General features: G+C 54.6%; 1 protein-coding gene across 2 annotated transcripts in view; it reads left to right on the forward strand.

The window, feature by feature from the left end:
* Positions 1–6: 6 nt before the first annotated feature.
* TENT4A (terminal nucleotidyltransferase 4A) overlaps positions 7–12,147 on the forward strand; it is a 46,604-nt gene continuing 34,463 nt past the window's right edge. For both annotated transcript variants that reach the window (XM_040493682.1, XM_040493691.1), the window contains exon 1: positions 7–233. The gene's annotated coding sequence lies outside the window, so the exon portion shown is untranslated. The remainder of the gene's footprint in view (positions 234–12,147) is intronic.

The following is a 12,147-nucleotide window of genomic DNA, read 5'->3' on the forward strand; positions in this document are numbered from 1 at the left end:
GCGGCCAACGGGCACCCGGGGCCGCGCGGTCCCGCGCCCGCCGGCTCCCCGCCGCAGCACCAGTTCCACCCGGGCCGCCGGAAACGCGAGAACAAGGCCAGCACCTACGGCCTCAACTACCTGCTGTCGGGCAGCCGCGCGGCCGCGCTGAGCGGAGGGGGCGGCCCCGGGCCCCAGGCGCCGCGGCCCGGCACGCCGTGGAAGAGCCGCGCGTACAGCCCGGGCATCCAGGGGTGAGTGCGGAGCCGGCGGGGACCGGGGCTGCGGGGGCGGGGAGGGGAGGGGAGAGGAGGGGAGGGGGGCCCGCTTTGTCCCGAGGGTGGCTGTGGGAGGCCCGGGTTCCACTCTGTGCCCCGAGGTGTTTAGTTCTATTAACAATTAAATTCCTCTTGTAAACGAGGGCTCTGCTCGGGCCCTAAAACTGACAAGCGCGAGGAAGGGGTCCCCGAACCCGACTTGTGCAGAGGTTTTTCTTTTCGGCCTCTTGAGTGCCCCTGGAAGGGGGTACGGATACTTCTTTCGTCCTGTCCCCAACGCATGTTAGGTACCCTTGGTCAAAGCGGCGTGCATGCAGATAGCTGTGGAGTTTTACGTCAGTTGCAGACGGTGTCAGCACTGCCAGGAACTTGAATCAAGTTGAAGGCAAATACTGGTTAAATACTAACTTTTTTTCCTGAGAAAATCCTTTTGAGGGATGATTGGTTTCTTTGGTAGTGATACAATGTAACCAACAGTGAGTTTACAAGTGACTTTTTTGGATAAGGACTTGCCTGTTGTGATTTAATTTTAAGCAGAAAATAACATAAAAGTTCTTTTGTAGTTTTTAAAAGCCAGTTAATAGCATTTGAGGGGAATAAAAGCATTTGTAGCACATATTCTTTGGAAGATGCCATCTTTTCTTGAAATATTTTCTTCTCAGCCTGGAGAGGAGGAGAAGTTCTAAGTTTAGTGCCATTACAGATGGCGAGGTCTGGTTAAAAACAAACAAAACAAGCAAAAAACAAAAAACAGCGTGGGCGGGGGTGGGAGTGTGGCTTGAAGCAGTCCCAGGTGAGGCTGCTCAGGTGGAAACACCACTTACCCTGCACCTTTGCCTTTCTGTGCTCTTCTGAGCACCTAGAAATGAGGTATTTGTACCCAGGTTTTATGTCAGTATTTCAAGACTTAACTCATCAACTTTCCTTGCACATCGCATCCTGATTTAAAAAGGCGCTCAGTCAAGGATCTTCTAGGCTGTTAGGGTATTCCCAGATATTAGAGTTCTATAAATCTTGCAATGGCTAGATACTGAGGCTCCTTCTTAAGAAGTTCTCTTTTTTCTTGCTGCTGCTTTTTTAACATATCTGTTCGTTCAAGTTGGAAAACAACTTAAGCTGGTGCTCCTTTAAAGTCTGTGAGGTGCCCACGGTAAAAGCTCCATGCCCAGCAGCCTGTTTCACCTGGTTGGGGTTAGCAGTGTTACTTTCGTAAATTGGCCGAAGCCGGAGCATGCGCCTCAACCCCGAGTAGGAGCCCTTGTGGAGCTGTCCAAGAAGAGGTGTCGCGCAGTGGGTTCTTGATGTTGGCGTTTGACCTGAGTTGTTGGGGTGGGGTTGGGGACAGGAACCACAGGTTTCCAGCCTGTCCTGTCGCTGGAACCGACTCCGACTCTGTGTCTTAGCCCCAGGAAAGTAGGAAGACACGTGTTTTTCACTGGGAGAGCATTTGGGGGCCCAGACAGTCCCAAGTCCCACGTCTTCCTTCCGTGAGCTTCTAGTGCTGGTGGCGCCAGGCCCTTCTGCAAATTTTTCAGGCCCCAGAACCCCTTTCCTCACCGCTAGGTTTCCAGTGAGCTGCGGTATGTACGTTGGTGTTGCTTTTCTTTACAAACGAGCCCACTGTGTACCGGGTTCTTTGCTAGGATCTGGGGGCAGGGTCGGCCTGGGAGACCCCCGTCTCTAGATCCTGACTCTGAAACCAGGCCCTCCGTGAGTGCCGCTGGCCAGCACACAGCAGTACGGGCTGTCCAGGCGTGCGGGTCCTCCTTCTCGCCTGTGTCCCCAGTGTTGTCTTTCAGTAGATACTCTGCGCCTTCTTCTCTGTACCCTTTGCAGAGCGGTCCCCTCTCCTCGAGATTGCTCCAGCGGCCCGTGGTCATCTGACACGCACTTGCTGGCCTCTGGGCCTCTCCCAGAACTGCCAGTGGGATAATGGCCTCTGTCAGCAGCTTTGGTCAGCTCCCATCCGCGTAGAACCGGGTGATGGCACCTCCCGCGTCCTCAGCCTGAGCCCTCAGCATGCCTCCCGGGCCCTGCTGCTCGGTGCCCTGTCTGGGGGCCTGCTGACGGTCCTGCCCCTTCACCCCTGCTGGCCCTGTTGGACCTGTGCAGAGGCCACGTGTAGGGTTGAAGAGTAGGCCCCGGGGCCCCCGGGAACTCTGCATTCTAACTTACTTAAACGGGACCCACCGCAGCAATGTGTGGGGTCACGCTCCCGTTTTCTGTTTTGCTGGCCCCCCTTCCTTGCCTGCCTCTGTGGGTCGCGTGCCCCACTCTGGGTCTCCCCACTTCCTGCCATCTGTGCCTGGAGGGAGGACCCTGTGGGATTGCCTGCCAGGTGCCTGGAAGGGCCGGTGCCCCTGCTTGCTCTGCTTGCTCTGCACGCTTCCAGCAGACCCCGTTTCAGGAGGGACAGAGCAGAGGAATGGGAAACCTCGGGAGCGCTTGAGCTGTGCCTGCAGTGAGGTTTCTGCCGAGGCCCGCTGGGCCTACGCAACAGAACTTTTTGGCATCGAGAAGCAGCGCTGGTCGAGAACTTGGCTCCGGGCGCCGGCTTCCTCCAAGAGACGAGGAAGGTCACCACGACGCGGTTCTTCTGTAGCTTAGAAAGAGAGCCCTTGGCCCGGTCAGTAGCAAGGAGCCTTGGTGATGAGGAGCTGCTCAGGCTTCCTGTGAGTTCCCAGGACAGGCATTGCTGGAAAGCTCGTGTCTGCGGCCCCGAGAACGGGTGAGCAGGAGCCCGGTGCTGCAGGAGCCAGAGTAGCATCAGCCAAGGCCATTCGGGCCTCTGCGTGGTAGCCCGTGTGGCAGGCAGCCTGCACTGCTCGTTCCTTTCTGGGGAGGGGGCTCTGCCCTTAGGAACCTGACCCGGTGGCCCAGCCCTGGGGGGGTTTCCGGTCTGCTTTCCTCCTGGAGTGAGGTGAAGAAAGAGAGTGGAGGAGGGCACGGGGATCAGTACAGGAACTTCCGAAGCGGGGAAGGCAAAACGCTGGTTCCGGAGAGCTCCGGATCGCTCTAGTTTTGTTCTGCGTTTTGGTTGAACCATCCAGCTTTTTGTTCTGGGAGCGGTGTGAGTTGTGCCCTCTACCCAGGCTTCTGACTCGGAGATGCAGGTGGGTGTGGACAGGCTCACGGGCCCTGCGCATCCCAGCCTCTGCCCCTGCCCCTTCCTTTTCCCCACGCCCTCCCCTCCTCACCCCCGGCCCAGCAGCGCGTTGTTGCTTTGCCTGGCTTGGTCCTGAATCCTTCAGAAACCTCCTTGAAGGCGAAGAGAAGGCCCGGGTGAGAGGGCGGGAGCGTGGATCGCAGAACTTGGCCATGTCCTGACAGGTGCCCTGGGAAGTCCCGGGAAGAGCGCAGGGGAACGAGGCAAAGCCTCCAGCTCCTGGCAGGCACCTGCAGGCCTGCGCCCCGCCCAGGCTTCCCAAGGGCTTTGGCCCTCGGCAGGTCTTCTCTGGCGTGCCTCGCTCGGGCCACATCCTCTCTGCGGGGTACTCGGCAATGTTTAATTTTTTGACATCTGTTCACTCAGAGAAAGACAGCTCTCGATCTGAAGTTGGTGAGAGACGGACGCATGTCGCTCAGAGGACGTGGTCAGCCACGCTGGCCTTGTTACTCTACATGTGCTCTCTTCGCTCTGTTCTGAGAGCCAGCCTGGAGGCACGCCCGGCATCCCTTGTCCCCCTCTGTGCTTGCAGCCTGACTTGGCATGCCGAACGTAGTGCCCGGCACTCCCTCCCACAGCATGGCCCTGCGGGGACCCGGTGGGAGGGCACAGGTGAGACCCGCGGGGCCGCCGCAGACCCCAGTGTGCCTTGCCCGCACACCCCAAGCGATGCATGGCAGAGCTTAGTGCGAGACCTTCCTCAGAAGGTGATGGGTGCGTGGGGGGCCTCAGTGGCTCAGTTGGTTAAGCGTTTGATTTTGATTTGATTTTCTTGATTTTGGCTCAGGTCATGATCTCAGGGTTCCTGGGTTCGAGCCCTATGTCAGGCTGTGCGCTGACAGCGTGGAGCCTGCTTGGGATTCTCTCGCGCGCCCTCTGCCCCGCCCCCCCATAAATAAAGTTAACAAAAATTTTTAGAAGGTGATGGGGGTGCACATGGGCCTCCCTTCCTCATGCTTGTCCCCTGTGACCCCAAAAGTGCAGGGCCATAGATGGAAATAGGAGCGACCACATGGTGCACACGTTCCTGCTGCACCGGCCACATGAGATGAGCCCCCACCCCGGGATTCCTCCCCGCTTGCTAATAGCATCGCCTGGTCCAGCCCATCCTGCTGGCGGCTGTCACTGCACAGTGATGTCGGGAAGCTCGTGCAGGGTGCCGCTCTGGTGAGGTTGGACACACTTCCACCTGCTCCCTGATAAATGCCCACGGGCAGGGTGAGGACTGCGGACACGGGAGCGGGGCACCCAGGAGGAGGTGGAGGGCAGGACGGGTGCCCCGGAGAAGGATGGGGCAGTCCTGTGGGAAGATCGAGCCCACAAATGCTTCTGCAAAAACTGGCCTTGGTAATGCTCCTGCTGAGGACGTCTGAGTGGGGAAACGGGGACCCCGTGTTGCTGCTGTGAGCTTGTGACCAGAAAGCAAGGACACAGTGCCGTTCGTGCCTTAGAAATAATGCGGCCTGGACCGAATGCCTTCGATGATGGTTTGTAAGTCAGTGTTTTAAAGTATCGGGTTCTCATAATTTTAAGATTTGTACTTCAAGGTTAGGCCTCAAACCTCCTTTTGGTTGCTGTTTGATAGGAAATTTGGGTTCCTGTTTTAAAGAGAGTCCCATAGGCGCAGTCGGTTAAGCGTCCGACTTCAGCCAGGTCACGATCTCGCGGTCCGTGAGTTCGAGCCCCGCGTCGGGCTCTGGGCTGATGGCTCAGAGCCTGGAGCCTGTTTCCGATTCTGTGTCTCCCTCTCTCTCTGCCCCTCCCCCGTTCATGCTCTGTCTCTCTCTGTCCCAAAAAAAAAATAAATAAAAAAATAAACGTTAAAGAGAGTCCCATACCTCCGATGGAAGGAGGGATGATCGTTATCCTTGGGAAATGAGGATTTTCTATACCTTGGTATACTCTGGTATTGTTTAGGATCTAGGTTTTGAGTTATGCAATTAAAGCGGGTTGTGAAAAATACAACAAACCGAAACACCCTGTGATGCAGAGGTTGGGAAACCGGATTTCGACGCTGCTGCCACAACACAGGCTAACAGGTGAGGGGTAACTGCCTCGTGCTAACTACGTCCATAGGACATTGTGTAGCTACAGTGCCACCTGGAAGTTGCTGCTGGCTGTGGCTCTGGAGGGGCCCCTCCAGAAGGCTCTGGGCAGCCCATCAGGGGGTTCTCTTTTCCTAAGGCTGCTGAGGGAGCGGGGCGGCCGAATAAAGGCAGACAGGTGATCTTGGTAACGGGACAGTTGCCCCCCGTGCAGGTATACGTCTCAAGTGGGGTGGTCAGGGGTGCATCGTCCCTACGGTGTGGGATTTGCCCTGCAAAGTAAGTGTCTTATTTTAAGAATCCTGTGCGCAGTGTTGTTTTTTTTCCTGCGTAACAAATGACCACAGACTTAGCGGCTTACACCAGTACTCGTTTGCTGTGCCTCAGACTCTGCGTGTCAGAGGTTGGGATGGCTGGGCTGGGTTCTTGCTCAGGCTCTCCCCAGGCTGAAGGCAGACTGCTGTATTCTCAGCTGGAGCGCAGGGACCTCTTGCAGACTTATTCCTGATACAGGCAGAATTCAGTTCGTTGGTGTTGTAGGACGGAGGTCCCCGATTCCTTACTAGCTGCCAGCTGGGGACCTATCTCAGCTCCTTGAAGCCATCTGCCTTCCTTGACTCGAGGTCCCTCCGTCTTCCAACTGGCAACAGTGCCTTGAATCTCTCTGGCCAGGTCTCTGCCCGCCGGAGGAAGCCCTGTGCTTCAAGGGCTCGTGTGCTCAGATCAGGCCCACCCAGGCGATTGTCTCTTTTCAGGACATATGTACTAATACAGTGGGACCACGGGAGTGATGGCAATGTCGTCTTAGCCACGGGTTCTGGGGGTTGGGGTCCGGAATCTTCTGGAGGCCGACTGCCACGTGTGGAGGTGTGCTCCTGTAGGTAGACTTCCCTGCCTTAGGTGACAAGGAGGTTGTGGTTTTCTTTGCCAGCTCTTCTCTCCCTTGACTGGACTCCAGCCCATCATGATGACTCTGGTAGATGTCTGGTCCCTGTCCTCGGGCTTGGTTGTCACAACTGAACTCGGACACCAGAGTGACTAGCTCTGAGTGCCTTTGTGTGCCTCTCTCACGTGAACTTCTCTTAAAATCTGTCATCAGAGAAAAGTGTACGTGGAAGCCATGTAACTGAACGCACAAGAGCTGTAGTGACTGACGGACCATTCAGGAGGCATCCTGCGTGGGCCCGCTTAGGAAGGCTGTCCTTCCTGCGGTGGGGTCGGTGGGGTGGGTGGCGGGGGGAGGTCAGGGGTGCTAGGTCATCCATCAAGCTGTCTCTGGAACTTCTAAATACATAGCAGTCCGTCTTTGCTTTGAGAAGACGCCACACCACTTAGACGGCGGCCCAAGTTCGTGGGGGTGACCCTGGCTTCAGAGCCCTGTGCCGCCTCCAGGCGGTGCATGAAAACCCCACACGGTGCTTCCCTGGTCCCTTCCTGCAATTCCCTCTGCTCTGACACTGCTGACCTCTGTCCTCCTGCAGCCCCGGGTCTCAGCTTGCCTTCCCAGTGCCAGTACCCGCTGGCGGCCACCTCCCAGTGAGCGCCTGGTGACCGAGGGAGGGAGGGAATGAATGGCAGGATCTGCCCGCTTAGGTGAACAGATGAGGAGGGGCAGGGCTGTATAGTTGAAGTCAAATGCTGAAGGTGACTCGTGTGGTTTGTCTTAGAACTTTTGAAGATTTGATGGCCAACCTGAAGTTATGTTAATGCAGAACATTAAAATAAAATTGATTGCAGTTTATCTGCTCATCATCCCAAAGAGCGTGGTTAAACCAGTTTAATACCTTGCAACGTAGAACACAAAGCAGAAAGCTTTAAAAAAAAAATCCTGTATTTGAAAGGCATCCATTTAGATTTAGCCAGTTTCTCTTTGTCATTGTAAAGTTAATACAGAACCCTGAAGAGTTAGGAAACACTAAGAGTATAAAGACAGCTTGCCCATCCTTCGGCCACCTGGTGCGTGCCCGGTGATCAACGTAGGGGGTCCTGAGCTCCCGAGGCCTGCTTCCCGTGTGTCGGTGGCCGGCAGCGAGGCGGGGCTGGGTCTCCAGGCTCAGCAGGCCTCTGCACGGGTTAGCCGCTGACAGGGAAGCCTCGATGACAGTGTCTTGGAGGTGCCCAGGTTCCCGTTGGCAAGGAATGTCTTTCACTGTCAGCGACGTGCCTTTTTATGGTGGGTCTGTGCTCGTTTTTAATTCCTAAACCAGCCGCTCCGTGGAACCGTTTAGGCTCCCCTGTGGTTTAAGACTGGAGTTCATTTCCTAAGTGATAACATGTGGATGTAGGTAGTTTTTATCTTTCCGTGTGTGATCCTCCTGTTTCTGCGATCCCGTGGATCCGAAGGAGTGGCTGGGATGCAGGAGTCCAAGGGAAATGCAGAATCCCATCGTTTCCTTCTTGCTTTGAACCCTTTGGCGGGAGTCTGTCTCCCACCGCTGAGGCGGGCCTGTGGCCTGGAGCTCGGTTAGCCTGCGTCCCGCACCCCAGGGCCTCGTTCCCAGGTTGGGTTTTGACCTCTGAGCCTCAGTTTCCCCATCTCTGAAGTGCAGTCTGCCACGTCGCCCTCGCAGGACGGACCGAATAAAGGGGACTTGGAAGAGCCATGTGAGCTGTCACGTGGAGGACGAGGACGGCCACTCCTTCCCTCCCCCTTTCTTCTCTCTGAGGAAACGGAAACCAAAAATTAGGCGGTGCTTGTTGCCAACTGGACAGAAAAAGCCTTTCGCTCCGGGTTTGAAAATACAAGTTTCCCCCTCCGGCCAAAGCTTTTCTCGGAGAAATTGCTAAAGCCTGAAGTTCCAAGTCCTCTGGGGCCCCTGCCATGCTGTGAAGACGCTTCTCCCTTTGAAGGAATTCTTCTCCGAGTTTAAAAATTTAAACTGTGCCTAAGTAATGCGTTCTGCAGTTTTTAAATAAGCGTCTTTCCAGAGCTTTAAGGGCACTCCTGATCTCTTAGGTCTGTCTCCGCATGTCACCTGTTTGAAGTCCTTGAGGGTTTTTTGTCCTGTGTGCATGGTAGGAGTGGCTGTTGTGTTATTTCTGCGAGCTCCTTGCAGCTTCTAACTTCCGTTCTGGTGTGGTGGTGCACACAGCAGGAAGGGGCAGGGAACTTGCGACTTAGGGCAGACTGTCCGGCGGAATGTTCTGGGAAGATGGAGGAGTTCTGTGTCTGTGTGGTCCAGTACGGTAGCCACCAGCCACGCGTGACCCTCGAGCGCTTGCAGTGTGGCTGATGCAACTGTGGGACTGAGTTTTAGTTGCATTTAATTTTAATGAAAACTTAGATAGCCTTGTGTTTGGACGGCACCGAACTAGGGTAACTTTAGATTCTTTATTCGAAACACAAAGTTTGATTCACCAGCTGCTGCCTAAACGAGCCCAAACCTGAACAACAGCAAAAGCCGTGGTGCTCGGCCGGTCCCCACTGGGAAAGCTCTAGAAATTGCGTTTCGGAATTCCTAGCGTATATCCTCTTCAAAGGGCTGCTGTTTCGGTGGCACACGAAGCCTGGGCTCCGTCCGTGGCAGGGTACCAGACGGAACGACTGCGTGCGGCTCGGAGCGTCCAGTCTGGCCCGTGGGCGGTGGTGTCAAACCCCCTCTGCCGGGCGCGTGCCGGAACCTGGACGGTCCCGTCTTCCCTGCCACGCAGCGGCCGCGGAGGCTCCGTGGGGCTCGGCTCTCTGCGCGAGCCTCCTCCCTGTGTTCTGAGAGCAGGCCCAGGAAATGGGAAATACCACACCTGTCTTGCAGACAGAAAAGTAACTAACGCCTAGACAGGCAAACACGATCATTCCAGTGTCGACGTCAGGAGCTCCAAGCAACGCTGCATGACGAGACGTCTTCGATTTCGCGGGCGACGGTTCGCGGCTCACCCTGCAGATCTGGCTCCAGTGTGTTTGCTTTCCTGAAGAGCGAGATGGCACGGGGGAGAGGGAGGGTGAGGTCCTCCTGTGGGGGCTGTGAGACAAGGCAGATGATGACAAAGATGCTGTGGGGGAGGCTCGGGGACAGGGAGCCAGTCCTGCGGCCCTGGGAGCTGCGGTTCCTGCCTTCTGCAGGCATTCCAGAACCGACCTGGAGGGAGCAGGGCTCCTCCCATCTGGAGCTTCCTTACCAGCTGCCATCTAGGAAAAGTGGAGCCTGTGATGAGTTGCTGTTTTAGCTGAACACAACTGAAGGCCAAGAGCAGGACCCGTGAGCGTTTTTGGACTGCCTCCTCCCAGTTCTTCTTGACAAGAGCTCGTTTTAAAGAGAGAATAAGCTTTAGTAGATGAGGCACCTTGTCCAGGGTGCACCTAGAAAACCAGAAGAGCTGCAGCCCCATGGCGGGCCCGCTTGACCACAGAGCCCCCGGGCCTCGCCACTGCCCCTCCGGGAGCAGAACTGCTGTGCTCGGGTTAGGAGCAAGACGCGAGGACTTGGTGAATTGGCAGAGAAGGGAGCCATAGGGCAACGCAGTGGAGTATCTTGCTTAAAGACATCGTCTCTAAGTTTAAGCAGAGATTTCTAAAACTTGAAGGACAACTCTGAGTGATCCAAAATACAGAAGAGGATACCTTACATGGTTTGTGAAATGCAGACATCCCGAGGACTTGCTATAAGTGAGTTCCTGGGAAAAAGCTGATGATGAGTCTGTCTAGAGAGTTTGTGACTCTATCAGAGACCGACTCACAAGAGATGCGAGGTCTGCATACAAGCACAACGTAAACGAGCATGGAACGGAGACCAATTCCAGGTGAGAATTTGTCACAGGTTAAAGTTTGGAATGAACTGAAGCTTGCAAAATTGGTAAGAGTGAAAATGGCCTTTTAGGATTGTGTTTGGGTAAAGATGGGCAGAAGTGAGAAGCTTGTGGTTGGGGAAGATGGCTCACCGTTCTCCAGTCTTCCTTCACAGGCGAGCACTCCAGTCTTCCCTTTGCTCCCGTCTAGCCAATGGCCTACCGCCCCTGACACTGTAATGATCATCACTGGCCCTGTTGACTCTCACCCCTTTGTGTAGCAGCTCCTGTGGCCCTCGGCCGGGAGAGGAGGAGGGTGTGGCTCCAGGCAGGGCGGCCCCTGGCTCACACAGCTGGCAGGTGCCATGCTGCTTTTGGGTCCCAGGCAGTCTGAGTCCACAGTGCGTCGTGTCAACTGCGAGACGTGCAGAGCAAAGAGGGAATTGTTCGAAGAGGTACAGCAATAGGAAGAAAATGATTGCGTTGAATTCCGGTCTCTCGGCTTGCAGGTGGCAGCGTGAAGCAGGCTCCGAACGAGGCAGGGACCCCGAAGGTGGGCTTCTGTGCCTTGATCTCCCCAGAAGGAGCCCGAAGTAGTTTCGGACAAACCCAAGTGTGAGGTCCTGGTGCCGTCACCCGGCATTTTGAAGTGACTCCTATAAGCAGCCAGTGATGCCACTGCCACATGTGATGCTGTGCCTCTTACAGTTCTGTGTGCTGATTGCTTTTTTTTCTTTTTGATATTTTTTTAACATGTATTTTTGAGAGAGACAGAGCACGAGTTGGGTAGGGGCAGGGAGAGAGAGAGAGACAGACACAGAATCCGAAGCAGGCACCAGGCTCTGAGCTGTTAGCACAGAGCCCGGCACAGGGCTTGAACTCAGGGACCATGAGATCATGAGCTGAGCGGAAGTTGGATGCCCAACCGACTGAGCCACCCAGGTGCCACTGTGCCCTAATTGCTTTAGAGAGCGTTTCCAAGAGTGCTTTCTGCTGATTTTTAAATAAGTGTATTATTTTATTAAATGGATTTGTGTGTGTTTGTGTTTTCTTAAAAAAAAGAAAGCTTGAAAATCATTACTTTCACCACCTGGAGAAAAGCAAAGTGCAATTAGGTGACTGCCATTGGGGACCTCTCTCTCTAACTAAGCCCACGCACGGGTGGACACGTGGATTGACCAACAGAAATAGTTGCATTACCACTCACGTCTCTTTAAATACACTCACTACATTATTAATTTTGCCTGAAAGTGAAAGTAATGTTGAGCATCAGATAGAAATACTAGCTTCTGAGAGGTATTGTGAAGACCAAGAACATAAAAAAAAAGATGGAAACCTTAAGTGGCTAAGTGCAAAAAGATCAGAGTAAAACTTTTAATGAAATCATAGCAGTTTGCTTCCTGCTTAACATAGAGATGTTAAGCCCCTGCTGTGGACTGAATCACGTCCCCCTTGAATTCCTACATTGTCGAAGCTCCAAGCTCCAAACCCCAGTGTGGTGGTATTTGGGGAAGGGGCCCTTGAGGGGGTGATTAGGTTTAGATGAGGTCATAAGGGTGGGGGTCTCACCCTGGGATTAGTGCCTGTGAGACAAGAGGCCAGAGAGCTCCGAGGCCCTGTCCGTGAGAAGGCAGCCTTGTGCACCCCGGGAAAAGGGCTCTCGCCGGAACCTGCCCACGCCGGCGCCCTGATCTTGGACTTGCAGCCTCCAGAACTGTGAGAAATACATTTCTCTTGTTGAAATTGCCTGGTCTGTGGTGCCCTGTTACGGCAGCCTGAGCAGACTAAAAGAGCCCTTTTATACATCTTTACCTCCTGATTTGCATTACATTATTTGTCATCATGAGTTAAGCGTTTGTATTTTGTTCTGTAATTAGAATCGCTACCATTTACTGAGCCTGTACTGAGTGCCAGATCCTATTCTAAGTGCTTCGTCTGGATTCACTAAATCTTCATG

Source organism: Herpailurus yagouaroundi, unplaced genomic scaffold (assembly GCF_014898765.1).
Source record: "Herpailurus yagouaroundi ecotype Mexico unplaced genomic scaffold, PumYag 29, whole genome shotgun sequence".
Lineage (NCBI taxonomy): Eukaryota > Metazoa > Chordata > Mammalia > Carnivora > Felidae > Herpailurus > Herpailurus yagouaroundi.